This window comes from Paramormyrops kingsleyae, chromosome 14, assembly GCF_048594095.1.
Source record: "Paramormyrops kingsleyae isolate MSU_618 chromosome 14, PKINGS_0.4, whole genome shotgun sequence".
Lineage (NCBI taxonomy): Eukaryota > Metazoa > Chordata > Actinopteri > Osteoglossiformes > Mormyridae > Paramormyrops > Paramormyrops kingsleyae.
The window spans coordinates 6,247,592-6,261,768 of NC_132810.1; the positions used below are offsets into that span (position 1 = coordinate 6,247,592).

Here is a 14,177-nt window from a genome sequence, read left to right on the forward strand (position 1 = left end):
CCCAAAACATATATACAGACCACCCTTTCACCCAAAACATATATACAGACCACCCTTTCACCAAAAAAACAGAACTGCCCTTTGACAAAATAAAAGGGATATCACTGATTTTCTTTTTGATCCAATACCAAGTAATACCAAGGTTTTTATCCTGGTACCAATAATCGGCTAATATAAATTTGGATTAAATTTGCTGGGGAGATGGGGGTGTTGACAATAAAGTTTGCAGAGCAGGACTGGGGGGGTGTATTACCCACCGATCAAAGTCCTATCAAAGTGTGGCTTTCAGATGGCATTGTTAGTTTGCAATGCCGACACCGCCCCTTTTATGTAAACACGAACAGACTGATTAAGAAATCCCAAGTCAATTTACCAAGCTGATAACTGCTATCATATTATCGTCTAACACTGATAGCGGCAGTCAAAGTTAGCCACATCTCTTTCACTATCCTTTGAGGCTCAGAATCAAATTCTTGTTTATATACAACACCTGCTGGCACTGTGGGTTAGGTTCAAGGTTCTTAAAGGGGATGTTGAGGGCTGAAACTGGTCGATGAAAGTTCGCTATCAAACCTTGTTAAATATGCCTTGATGGGTCCCCTTATCTGCATGCATCTCTGAAAGGGAAGCTGTGAGGGCTTCTTCCCTCAGGTGGTACTGTCGCTCAGCGGGTAAGGATGTTCGGTGCCCTCCCCCTGGGCTGCAGGTGTGACTCATGCCAGAAGGATATGGTACACCTAGAATGAACACTGCTGCACGTGAAGATCCACTCGTCTGTGTCCTGTATGAGCTGGAACGCACAGAATTCTCATTTAAGTGCATTCATCCTTCCTAAAATACAGGAAGTTGTTTTATTTACCGCAAGGATAATCACAGTTAGGTGCAGTGCTTCTCTACTCTACCAAGTACCTCACTTGCCCCATAACGCATACTGGTACCCTGTAAGTATTCCTTCCTAAATTATTTCTACTTTTTCATTTGTAACACTTACCCTACATTGCTATTGTATATTGTATACGGTGTTAATTATCTATTAAACTTAACAACTCAGTACACTTTATTGCAAGTACATGCAGACATGCAGTACAGGACAGAATTGCAAGATAGTTAGGAGAAACGGTATCACCTTATCATATATGCAGAACTAAAGAATGGTATAGAAGTTACAAATTTGCAGAAAAACACAGCACAAAGTAATCTTATGACAATCAATTAGCATAAGCGTATGATATGCAAAATGACCGCAAAGTGCAAAGGGAGTCGACATAAAACACACATTTAACACACAAAGTCAGCACAAAGGGGAGCCTTGAATCCTTGGCTATCACCTCAAGAGTTATCATCGGTTCATCTGTTCATCCATCCATCCATCCATTTTCATACTGCTTTTCCAGTGCAGGGTTCTGATGAACCTGCAGACAAAACATTCATTCCTCATTTCTGAACACACCCAAAGCTTTTCAAAACCAACAACTTTTGCATACAACTGTTAAACAAGATGTTTAAAATGTGTGAAATATGTAAAAAAAATATGCAACATTTAAACTGTTACATTGCAGTGAGTGACACTTTAAGAGATGTACTGACATCCTTTATCTCAACACACCTGGAAAAAACAACCCTATCTATAACTGATGCATAACTGATTTCCACATAATAATATTTAAGAACTGCCATTATAGGATATTTTATTTTATTCTGGTTTTATTTATTCTGAACACCCTTCCAATATTAGAAAATCCCTCATCATTGAGGGACGCCACCAGCTGCAACACCAAGTGAAGTGACTGAAAACGGACTGTGGCGGATCTGAAAAGAACTACAGTATCCACCACGACGGGCCACAGCCCAGGACAGCTCTCATGGACTGTCCACAGGATGGCTAAGCTGGAATAAAGTATGGACAAATTGTTTTTTTCCATGTGGTCTTCGAGGTATTTCTCATGCCATATACCAGCATTTCCCAGTCCAGTCCTCAGGGATCCACAGCCAGTCCATGTTTTTGCTCTCTCTGAGCTCCCTTATAGACAGGGAGCTGGGAAGGAGCAAAAACATGGACTGTCCGTGGGTCCCTGAGGAGTGGATTGGGAAACGCTGCCATATACAATTAAAGGAAGATGGTAATGGGATATTGTGCTGCAATGAGGTCAGGCTATTGTGCAACACCATATGCACATTTTTTTGTAGAAGGCAAACATGTTTAGGGGAAGTTTAGGGAGCATTAGATTAAATTTCTTCTGTTTATTTCTCTCTACCCTAAAATTTACAAACCTCATATTTGCAAAGTACTTTAAAGCAAATTCAATCATGCACTGCATAGCGGCGCTTTAGTCAACAACGGTAGTCTCATAAGATTATAAAGGAGCTGAAAAATTCCTGTTGCCAAGTGACATCGTAGCACCAGCGCATTGCTCACATGTTTGTGGTGATGCTGGTGTAAACAAACGTACTGTGTTGGCAGTCATAGGAAAGTAAAGCATTTTTGAAAATGATAATAAACAACTATGTTGCTGGTCTATGTATTTGCTAAACTGTACCTTTTATTATTATTTTAGAGTGTACTCTTTATATATATATAAAAAAAACAATTGCTGTAGCCCAGGTGTGTAGAATATATCATCTAGGTTTGTGTAAGTACACTCTATGACTAAACAAGGCATTTCTCAGAATGTAAGCACTTTTTTTTTTTTTTTTTAATTTAAACCTTTATTTTACCAAGCAAAGCATTAAGAACAAATTCTTATTTACAATGCCAGCCTGGCAAATGCCCGAGGGCACTTGATAGACAACGTAAAACAAAGACAATGAACAAAATTATATACAATACCAAATAATGTTACATAGACAAAAACATTTAGCAGTTTAAGAAACAATTGCATTTATCCTTAAATATGTCTTTTTAAGCAATGCGTGACTCTACAGTGGGATCTGTGCCTCATAACAAATTAACTTTTTTTTTTTATTTTTAATTTAAACCTTTATTTTACCAAGCAAAGCATTAAGAACAAATTCTTATTTACAATGCCAGCCTGGCAAATGCCCGAGGGCACTTGATAGACAACGTAAAACAAAGACAATGAACAAAATTATATACAATACCAAATAATGTTACATAGACAAAAACATTTAGCAGTTTAAGAAACAATTGCATTTATCCTTAAATATGTCTTTTTAAGCAATGCGTGACTCTACAGTGAGATCTGTGCCTCATAACAAGTTAACTGTATCAGGCGAACCAGTAACGGTTTGTTCATGGTGACTGGGGACTGAGGTACCAGCAATTCCAGTCCAAGATCTTGCGTACCTGGCCTCCTATGCTTTAAGGCAACTGTGCAATCACACAGTCACAGTGCCATTACTTTGTGCGGCAGTAAGACACACGTACATACTCTGACATTGTGGAGCCCAATTAATCCCAAGTAGTCAAATGTAGAAAAACGCACATCCATTAATTCTGAAATGCCGCCACACTGTAAAATTAATGAGCGTTTGCGTGATCACCGCCTCACCCTTCAGAAGTCCCACACAGAAAGTAAAACACTTGCCAATGTAGACTGTCACTATAAGATAAATCGTCCCTGTCTAAGAGTGGTCTCCAAAAGCAATAAAAACAATACCTCTACCTGTGCCCACATCAGGCACCATCTGCAAGGCAGAGCTTGAGCGAGGGAATTGAGCAAACGTGGTCATGTGACACGGCCCCACTTCCTCTGTTATAAGTAAAGTTTATTTATATAGCACTTTTCACAGACACACAGTCGCAAAGTGCCTTACAAGTTAAGACCAATACATATATAAAATAAACAGAGGTGGACATTTCAGGTCCAGAAAGTAAAAATCCAGACCAGGATTTTGTTTCAACCAACAACTTGAGTACTATATGACTGTGATTCTTTATGCTCAGCTGGATTTTTACTCTCTGGATCTGAAATGCCCACCAAGCTAAAACCAATAAAGATGATAAAACACAGAGACAAAAGTATACAAAAACACAAACAATAGCTTAACATGCTAGTCAAAGGCCTGTATAAGCAAATGAGTTTTTAGCAGACATTTAAAACCGTTAAAAGAGTCCGCAGATCTCAGTGCCAGTGGAAGAACATTCCGGGATCTGGGTGCAGTAGCCTCAAAGGCATGGTCACCCCCACTCTTTAAGTAAGGACATGGGACAATTAAACGTCACTGACCAGAGGACCAAAGGGACTGGCTAGCAGTGGGTGAAGAAGGTCAAAAATGACACCCAGACTCCATAAGTTTGACGGGATGATAAAATTCCTATCAGGAGAATCACATAGTACTTCATCCTCATTTAATCATAAAATCGCCATAAAAATCCTTATTTGATGCCGCTCAGATATTCGGTCATGCTAAGTAATTTACTGGTGTGGTTAGGTCTGCTTTTCATTGGTACATACAGATTAGGACTTTAAAAACCTTTCTGCTGCTACACATTTGTCCCATGCTCATTATTGTTACCTCTGTATTCTCATAACTGTTCCTTGCGGTTGGAACCGAACCGCAAACTTTTTGGATACATACTTGCCCTGCTTATGTGCTGAGTCAATCAAACGAGGCGTGATGGTTTAAAGTCTTCCCTTTCTGGGACACACACTGGTAAGGTAACTTTCTGAGCTGCACGCCGCCTATTCACCTACGACATGGGAAAGTCGGAAACCATAGAACAGGTCCACATTTGTAATATATCGGCAAGTTTTCGGCAGTGCTGCGACAATGAAAGGCATTACGGTTCAGCCGACCAGAGTCCCACGTCGCCTGCTCTGTTCACCCTCCAGTTAATAACATACCAGGACAATGATCACCTGCACATTTTAAATGAAAAGTGTTTCCATCCAGTAAGCACACATTGCGTCAAACGTACAGCCTCGATCACGGTGGTCTCATCAGTAATTTATTAGTCACGAGCAGCCCTTGTAACTCATGCTGCGTGGCCATATTGAGTTACCTACTTCCAATGATAATGTTATTCAGGATCCTCTGTGTGGACAAGAAACACAAATTAATGTGCATTCCTGAAGATTATTGGTTCCCTGCAGCTTTTCTCTTGGTGACAATTGTTATTCACAAACCTGCGGTTGCCATTAAGTACAATAATTTTTGTAATCCATCTTTAAATGCTTATTCAAGTGTAACTAATTAGTTTATAGTGGAGCTGCTAAGCAACTGATTTAATTAACTCATCAAGCGTTTCATCTCCATCCCCTTACAGACCTGCTGAGCTTCATCTGTCCATCTCACTTCCTCCTGCTGTTCGTTAAGGAAATACTTTAATCCTCACACAGTTTCACCATTTTCATTTTTTTTTTCTCTACGAAAACAAGTGATGGAAACAAAGAAATGTCTGAGGGACACAACAGCAGTCCCCACACTCCCCACACTCCCCCCCCCCCCCCCCCACCACCACCAGTAGCTTCTAACCCTTTGATTGCAAGTCCAGTTTCCAAAAATATGCTGTGGTGAATCTTTACTGAGAATCAACTGAGTTTTAATAAACACAGGACACAAAATTAGACCATGAGCAGAGTCGGTTAGATTTTACGAGGGTGGGATGCTCTTTTTTCACATGCCAGCAGTTCTCTAAATAAGTGAATTTACAATTTTTATAACTCACCAAATGTAAACAAGTTTGACTGTCTGTGTACGGAGCAGATTTTTTTTATGCCCTGACAGAAGGCTGCTGGGAAACAGGGACAATTAATTGTTACACTGTAAAGAAACTCTCGACCCTTGACCCCCCTGAGAAGCAGCTGGAGAATTTAGGAACTGTCCCGCTCCGTGTAGAGAGTGTCAAAGGTGGGAATGGAAACCAGGAAACACAGTCAGAAACTGAGGTTTGAATTGAGCGTAAAATTTGTAGTCATATTTCCTGGGGCGCAATAGGTTTTTTTTTTTTCTTCGAGAAAAACAAATGATAAATTCCTATTTTTTCAGCTGAATCAACTTGACTTTGCAGGGAGAGGCGGACAGTCCTGAACAGACTGTTTCACTGAGGAGCCATAAACTATTTCAAGGTCACATCTACAACATGCCTGCGGTCACAGATGATAATGAGAGTGTAATTACGCTCGCTCCCCAAGGTGGGATGGAGAGGAAAACCCCCATCCTCCTATGCTGCTGGCTCTCTGGTCCTCCATGTCACAGTCTCGGGCTTCCAGCTCCCTGTTCTGTTACGTGAGGTACAACACATCAGTTACTGGTAGATCTTGTCTACTGCATATCAGGAATGATATCTTTGCCTATCTTTGATATCTTTGTCTATTGCATATCAGGAATGATATCGGGGCCTGCTTTATCAGCACTCTCCACCTTCGTTTCAAGTAATAAAATATGACACACTGATAGAAAAATATTATTACACGTTTCAAGGGTGTAGATTTGGGTATGGATGGCAGGGACATGTCTTTACCAATATTATGGGAGTACCATGTATGTTTTGGGGGGGCAGGGGGTTCAAAGCTGACTTGGAACCGATGCTGAAATAAAACCTATGGCTTTGTCACATTTTCACTTATTACAAGGAACTAAGCTGGATTTTCTAGAAATGATTTTAATGAACATCCAATCTACTAATATTTAAAACTATACTATAAATTATTGCCTTGCCCCTTGAAAGAAGATGATCAGTTACTGCTCATGTCGAATAATATCTGTAAATGTTCATATCACCAACACATGGGTGTTTGCCATTTCTGGTACTGAGCCAGACTTAAGGGTCTGGTGATCTGACCTGTGGAGACACGCTGGACGTGCGGGACAAGTGGACGAAGTGGATCAGTGGAATCGAAATTGTGTTAGATCCATTCACTCACTACTGTTGGGGTCTTTTATGAGATGCAGTTTGACAATGAACTAACTAAACGGAACTCCGAACTTTCTCAAGTTTCCACGAATGAAGATGAAGGCTGCTATCAGCCTCACACATACGCCCGCATGCCCCTGGAGTACAGTTGTCCAGCCGGGAGGAGACCACGACTCAATCTCAGCCTGCCAGTTTCCTGCCTGGGCCACGGCCTTTATGTACAGACAGGATGTAATGCTTCTACAGCTGATCCACATCTGAGAAAACAATGTGTTATTGAAAATGAGCACACACCTTTCTTTAGCCCGGCATGGCCAAGACTGGACGCGGCTTGACAAATCTGCAGGGCCTGATAAGACTGAGCTCATTATGCTGAAATATGAAAACAAATAGGCAGTGCAGGAAATGCAGTCTTATTTTAGATGGCGTCATGTACCGTGTGAGAATGCGTGTGTGTGTGTGTGTGTCCACAAGTATGAAACACCATGATGAAATTTTTCTGGATTTAAGGAATGTCCACAGAAATGTCCTGTAGATGTGCAGGGGTCTGCACATGTGCACCTGCATGCATGCTCTGGGACACCTCATCTCAAAGACAATTGGCAGAGTGACACATCTGACCTGCACACTGGGGGTCAATGATTTAAAAGCGGATTGCCGCATCCTAACTTCCCCTTCTTGTTCCCCTACCCTGTCGATACAGGCCTCCATCTGGTCCATTCTCCCCTAGGCCACTCTACTTAACCTGCTTGCAGGAGGCCACCTCCCGGGGGGTTTGGGGACAACGGGCAGCACACCCTGGCCTCCTCCCCACAGGCTGTGGGGGAGAAGATGTGCCGTCATTCCCAATTAGGATCGATCCCTCCCGAATGTGAATCGGGCAGCTTTTGGAAAGCTTAGCAGGATGCCAGAACACGGGGGCCAGGTCACGGAAGGCCCCCGCCCGCCTGTTTAAAGTGGTCCGCTGGGATGGAGGAGGGTCATGGAGGAGTCAACCTTCAGCATCTCTGTGGGGCCGCTCGCCAGATCGAGTGACTTTGAGGAAAGCACTTTGGATCGGCAGCTGTAATCTTCCTGTTAGCTGTGCGGCGTCCCATCTCATCACTCAGAAGATGACCCCCCCCCCCCTCGCCAGCCCCTTTTGTCTGTGGTCCATTTTTATGTTACAGGACCCCCACTTCATTTAACTTCCCTGTACCCCATTCAAACCTGCTAGAGCATTTTCATGATTGACAGTGGGGTCTATTGCCCCCCCCCCCCCCAAAGATGGGTTCTTTTCATTAATAATGAGTGCACTATTACAGGTCCCTACCCTGAATCACGGTGCACTGACTTCCAGACCTTATGTCATGCACTCCAGCCTCTGTCATGGAGGATCCATTATAAAGCTGTGTTTGGGGTTACCCCAGCCAACCTTTTTAATAAGACACTTAAACCTGTGCCCTTCATGAAGGAAGACAAGGGTTCATTTCGAAAATGGGGTTTTTGATGAGGGCCACTGGCAAAATGCTGTGGAGCTTCGGGAATTTAAGTCAGCAAAAACATTAAAACCACTGACAGGTGAAGCGAATAGCATCGGCTGTCTCGTTACAGTGGTACCTCTCAAGGGTCCCATTATATATTCGTTGAAGTGTTGGAAGCGGGGAAAAAAGGGGAAGCGGAAGGGTCTGAGGGACTCTGAAGGGCCAAATTGTGACGGCTAGACAACCGGGTCAGAGCATCTGCAAAACAGCAGGTCTTGTGGGGTTTGGTCTGCAGTGGTCAATACGTACCAAAAGTCATCCAAGGACGGCCAACCAGTAAACCAATAACGGGATCATGGGCGCCCAAGGCTGACTGATGCGCGTGTGGAGTGAAGGCTAGCCCATCTAGTCTGATCCCACAGAATCATATCCTACTGTAACACAACTTAATGCTGGTTATGATACAAATGTGCCAAAATTGCATCTCAGCCTGCTGCGTATGGGGCTGTGTAGCAGCAGACTATGCTGACCTCTGACCTTCTCCGAAAGTGCCTACAATTGGCATATGAGTATCAGAACTGGACCATGGAGCAATAGAAGAAGTTGGCCTGGTCTGATGAGTCACGCTTTCTTTCTACTATGTCTTGTGGATGCCTGGATGGACGTGTGTTGTTTACTTGGGAGACAGATGGCATGAGGATGCACTATGGGGAAAAAGGCATGTGAGCGGAGGCAGTTTAATGCTCTGGGCAATGTTATGCTGGGAAACCTGTTTCTGGCATTCATGTGGATGTCACTTTGACATGCACTAATTACCTAGACATTGGTGCAGACCAAGTACACCCCTTCATGGCAACAGTATTCCCCAATGACAGTGGCAGACAACTCCAGTAATCTAATTAAACATCTACAAATTAAACATAAGAAAGAATATGACAAAACTGCCATCATGCATCACCGAAGCGTGTTGTGCAGTGAAAATAACAGAATGTCTTATCCACTATCAATCAGGCACAATGTTGTAATAGTGGTACGTGGAGGACACAATACTTTCTGAGGTGGTACATGGCATGAAAGTTGTGAACCACTGCTTTAGAGGTTTAGTGGATTGTCTGTATATCGTTCTAGTCAGGCTTTCACTTTTTTCAGCCAAAAAACAATTAAGTGCCCACTTGGTGCTGTGTTTGAGGGAGGGGGTTTCGTTATTACTGTGTATCTCAATACTTTTAAGTTAAAATATTGCATACTTGTTTTTAGACGTCGCACAGCCATAACTGATATCAGTATCGGCGAGTACCAGAAAGCAAGCATCAGTACTTGTACTTGTACTGTCCTACCTGCAGGTCCTGCTCGCCTACAGCTAACTGTTCAGGCTCCATGGGGTTCCTGAGGTTTACAATAAGGGGGAGAGCTCAGCAGGCCAGGCTCTTTTGCTGGTCCACTGGTACATTAAGAAAAATATCATGATGGCTGTAAAAGAAAAAATAGTAAAATAGTAACTGCGTTATACATACCCTCATAATGCATTATAATGCATTCATAAAGTATCATAAACATGGTTATATATATTTATAAAAAAGGCATAACTCAGTACAGCCATGTTCATTATGCATTATAAATGCTCTCATCTATAATCCACTACAAATATCTTCATAGTGGCTTATACTGACCCTTATAATGCATTATGAAGGTATTTATAGTTTATTACAGCGGAGAGCATTCATAATGTATAGTAAACATGGCTATAATATGTTATGTCTTTTTATAAATATTTATAGCTGTGTTTATAATACTTTATGAGTGCATTATAATGCAATTATGAAGACATCTATAATGCAATTATATGCCTGCTTTAAGTAAGGTGTTAACGAAAAAAAACACACTTTTAATTTCTTGGATTATTTCAATGACAAAAAAATCTGTTGGCAAAATTTTGCTCCGGCTGTGTCCCTTTTCACAAGGGCCATGAGCCCCAGTAGACCGGCTGCAGCGGGTGGAAGGTGAGACGGGGAAAAATGGGCCGACAATGGAGTCCCTGTGCAGGGGGTGAGGTGGCGGGCGTGCCGGGTAGCAGTCGCGTCACGGCAACAATGTGGCGTCGCCGACATTCCCAGGTCAGGGATCGCAAGCGGGAGCCGGCAAGGTACAGGCTACCAGTCTAAAGAACACGAAGAGCTGCTGACTGTCACTTCAAACGAGCCCCTGTTACCCTCTTTTTCCCAGGTGGATCCTACATAAAGGGAACCTGATCGCTGGGGACCTCGGTCTTTTGTCGCTAGTTTTCAAAGAGGCCGTCCTGCCAGTTCAGGGCCTTTGTAATGGAAACCTCCACTGTCATTTTGCCCCTTTTATTTTTAGGCAGGGCTATTATTGTTCTTATACCCTCGGCTTTGCTCGTTGGACAAGGTCACTTTTTTGTGAAGTCCTCCCCTCATTTTTTCCCCCCTTCAACAAGTGTATATTATTAGGCTTGTGTTCCCAAGTGAGTGGAATCAGTCAGTATGAGGACCCTGACTCACAATGATCAGAAATCAAATTTTATTTTCTTATGTAAGAAATGACTGGCCTCGAAGGGACAGGATTGTTTGGATAAAGATTTTGAATTTTCTGATCTTCTACAGTACATGGGGGGGAAAAAAAACACTTCTAGACTGCAGTGTTCCATCTGGCTGCATGAAAGTGGTATGAATGTAAAGCTACTATGCCGTAAAGGGCAATTTAGAGGCAAGGGAGGAGCGCTCCTGGTCCATCTAAGGAGGGAATCAGAGGGTCTGACAGGCTGACTAGGCCTTGATCTCCTGCAATTTACTACAAGACAGCTGGCCCCTGCTGAAGTGGGGGTCTATTTTAATGGTGCTGAAACCCAAACCCCACTGTTTTTACATGTGGGCCTAGCAGTCAGTGTTATTTGGGGCTCAAACTGTGCAGGTTTCGCTCCTTTGTTGCTGGATTTCCTTCATCTTCCTTAGCGATGTAGGGGGTAGCGGTTTCCAGGTAGTCTATTACTCACTTGTGATGGTCCAACCAGCTTCCGCCCCGCTCCTCTGTTATTATTGACAGGGCTAGATGAATAATGTATCAGACACTCTTGGGGACAAGTCATTCGATCTGGGAAACTTGACCAAGCCTGTAAGAGGCGTGACTAGAGGATAAATGAGAAGGTGTACAAGGGACCTGCGAGAAGAATAGCCATTCAGCAGGAGCCAAAAATAAGTGTGTGCATGTGTATGGACAAACAACCAACCAGCCATGCAGTTAAGGCAAAGAAGCGAGGAACATTCCCTCACCACGGACTCACAGTGTAGTATGTGGGGCCTAAGCTTAGCTATAATACCCATAAAATTAGGGTGCTGTAGTGGAGTAATTTATGACAGGTGGCACTCACAACCTTTATAAATACCACACTAAATGTATAGAGACGATGGCAGTGAGTGGAGGGTAGAGCACATAAACACCGCGCGTATTTCTTTTCCGCTTTAGAAATATAGGTAGATACTTACATGCTGTACTCTCTCTGTCAGGCTGTCGCAACACGTTTCCTTGCCATTATATTTATTAATTATATATAATTAATATTTAAAATATGACCAGTGTTGTACATCACGAGGATTAAACTCTTACATCATAATTTAAAAGACGAGCGATATATATTTTTGCCGCGAAGGATGCGTCCTTCTGGCTCAGGCGCGTGATCACGCAGCGCAGAGCGCGCGCCTCACCGAACCCGACGGCAAAGCTAAAAGAGCTCGATTTTCCGCAAATAGAAAAATTAAGTATTCTCTGTTAAAAAATTGACGATATATTTGATGCAGTAACCAGTATTATACGTATAACCTAATACGCGGAAGAAATGTCCGAATAACCTCTACCTATGGGACGTTATTTCCGATGTATTCGTCATTCTCCTGTTTCACAAGGTAAAAACTGACCCAAGACGCTTCAAATTCATGTCATTATTTCTCTATCCAGAAATATAACATTTTAATGTTTCGTACTCATTTGCCAGCCTATGCCTTGTCATTATTTCTTTCAAAAATAAGTTCAAGACTTCAACTGCTTTACCAAAAATATTGGTCAGTTTCACTCTCAGAAGCCTACAAAAAGTCTGGGTCCTGGGTTATTATGTGCCATACAGTATGCCAATTTTGACCCCGTATAGGACAAGCGTTATGGAACATTAATGAATTTGGTATTAAAATGACTAAATTTAACTTAGTCAATTTTCAGTTTTCATCAGCCAGTACCTACAGTCAGTTATCTTGGTGGCAGTTCCCTGAGGTACAGCTGGGTGACGCACTGCTTCGATCCTCACATCTCCTCACTTTGCATTTTTACACTGTTATTCTGAATAGATGCTGAGGTTAATTGGAGTTACCGAATTACCCAAAGGCGCGCATGTGTGAGCGAATGGTGTTTGAGTGTGCCTTGTGGTGGGTTGGTGCCCCATCCTGGGTTGTTCCCTTGTGGCGTCCGAGATAGGCTCCAGATTCCCTGTGACCCTGAATAGGACAAGTGGTCTCGGAAAATGGATGGATGGGTGGATTTAGTGCGGTGCATGTAAATAGCACTCTGATAAAATTGGTCTCCACGTGGGGAGAGAGAGATGCTCACGCTCGACTACCAGGGGAGCGGGGGACCTTCACATGCTCAGGTACCACTCAGGATGATGAGAAACAAGCCTGCACCGGTGTCTCCTTTGTAAAGGAGTACATGTCTAGACCCTAGTCCCTATTTCTGCTCTAAGGTGTAGTTAATGAGAACTAAATGTAAACAAGTGGATATTGTAGTGCAACTACTTTTGAAAGGAATCTTTACAAGTAGTTTTGGATGTTTGTCATTCAGGGTGCTTTTCCTATTCATGCATGGTGCTTGATTAGGGTGACCACCTAATCCATGTCAGGAGGGACACTGCGAACTACTTCAGGTTTTACAAACTACTTCAAAAAAGGAAAGGCTCCCGTGCTCGGCTCAATTATTTGGTTCGTCTCGTACTTTTACTTGCTTGTTACCTTGATTGAAAGACTCATCTAGCTGTTTCACATTAACGTTAGTGATACATGCATGATTATAGGAGAGCAAGAACTGAGTGCTTAAGCAAAATCTGGGTCTTTTTAATTGAAATTGTTGAAATGGTCGTTTACAAACCATCCTACCTCATAGTGTCTCTCCTGACATGGATTAGGTGGTCACCCTATGTTTCTAGTATTCCTATCTATTGTCATGCTACATATACAGCTTAGATCTGTATACACATCAAACTCACCTAGTCCCCTTAAAGTATTGTCATGTCTGTTGCACTGGAATTCTAATGAATTACTAATAAGCAACCTGCAAGATTTGCTGTAGCATGGTTAAGTTTGGTGCTTGTGATACAGTGGATCAGGTATCCACAGATGCATTTATGACAGGCAAAAGACTCCATGCTAATGACAGAACCCTCCTCATTCACCTTCATCTAGAATATAGGACTCTGCACTCTGGACCAGCAGCTCCACCATTCAGGCGATAAAACCCTGTGAGCTTACAGTCGGAACCTCTGCTATACCTCATCACCTCCTGCTGTTGGAGTGTTTTGCCAGGCTGTCTTGATGTTATTGTCCCTGATTAAGCCCCTGAGCTTTTCTGGGATTCCCCCCGCCCCCGAAGGCTGTGAATTACTAACAGAACATAGTAAATATGGCCTGATCTGGGAACTCCCCTACGCTTCCATGATGCTAGCTGTTGGGGACCCTTCGCTGCCTTCCAACAGACCCCTTTCCGTGCCACAGTCTCCAGAAGCGCCCTGTTATTCTGCCCAGCCCAAAGAATGCGCCCATTGTGCTGGAGGTACAATGCGGCCTTCCTCCTGGGCCCCCTCTTTACTGTGGTTCGTGCCATATTTATACAGCAGTGGCTTT

General features: G+C 42.9%; 1 long non-coding RNA gene across 1 annotated transcript; it reads right to left on the reverse strand.

Annotated features, from left to right (window-relative positions):
• LOC111851015 (uncharacterized) lies at nucleotides 1–9,746 on the reverse strand. The gene is made up of 3 exons (XR_002839923.2): nucleotides 9,618–9,746; nucleotides 1,329–1,412; nucleotides 1–790 (listed from the first exon to the last, which is right to left on the reverse strand). It is a non-coding gene; the product is annotated as an uncharacterized lncRNA (long non-coding RNA).
• Between the last annotated feature and the right edge of the window lie 4,431 nt (nucleotides 9,747–14,177).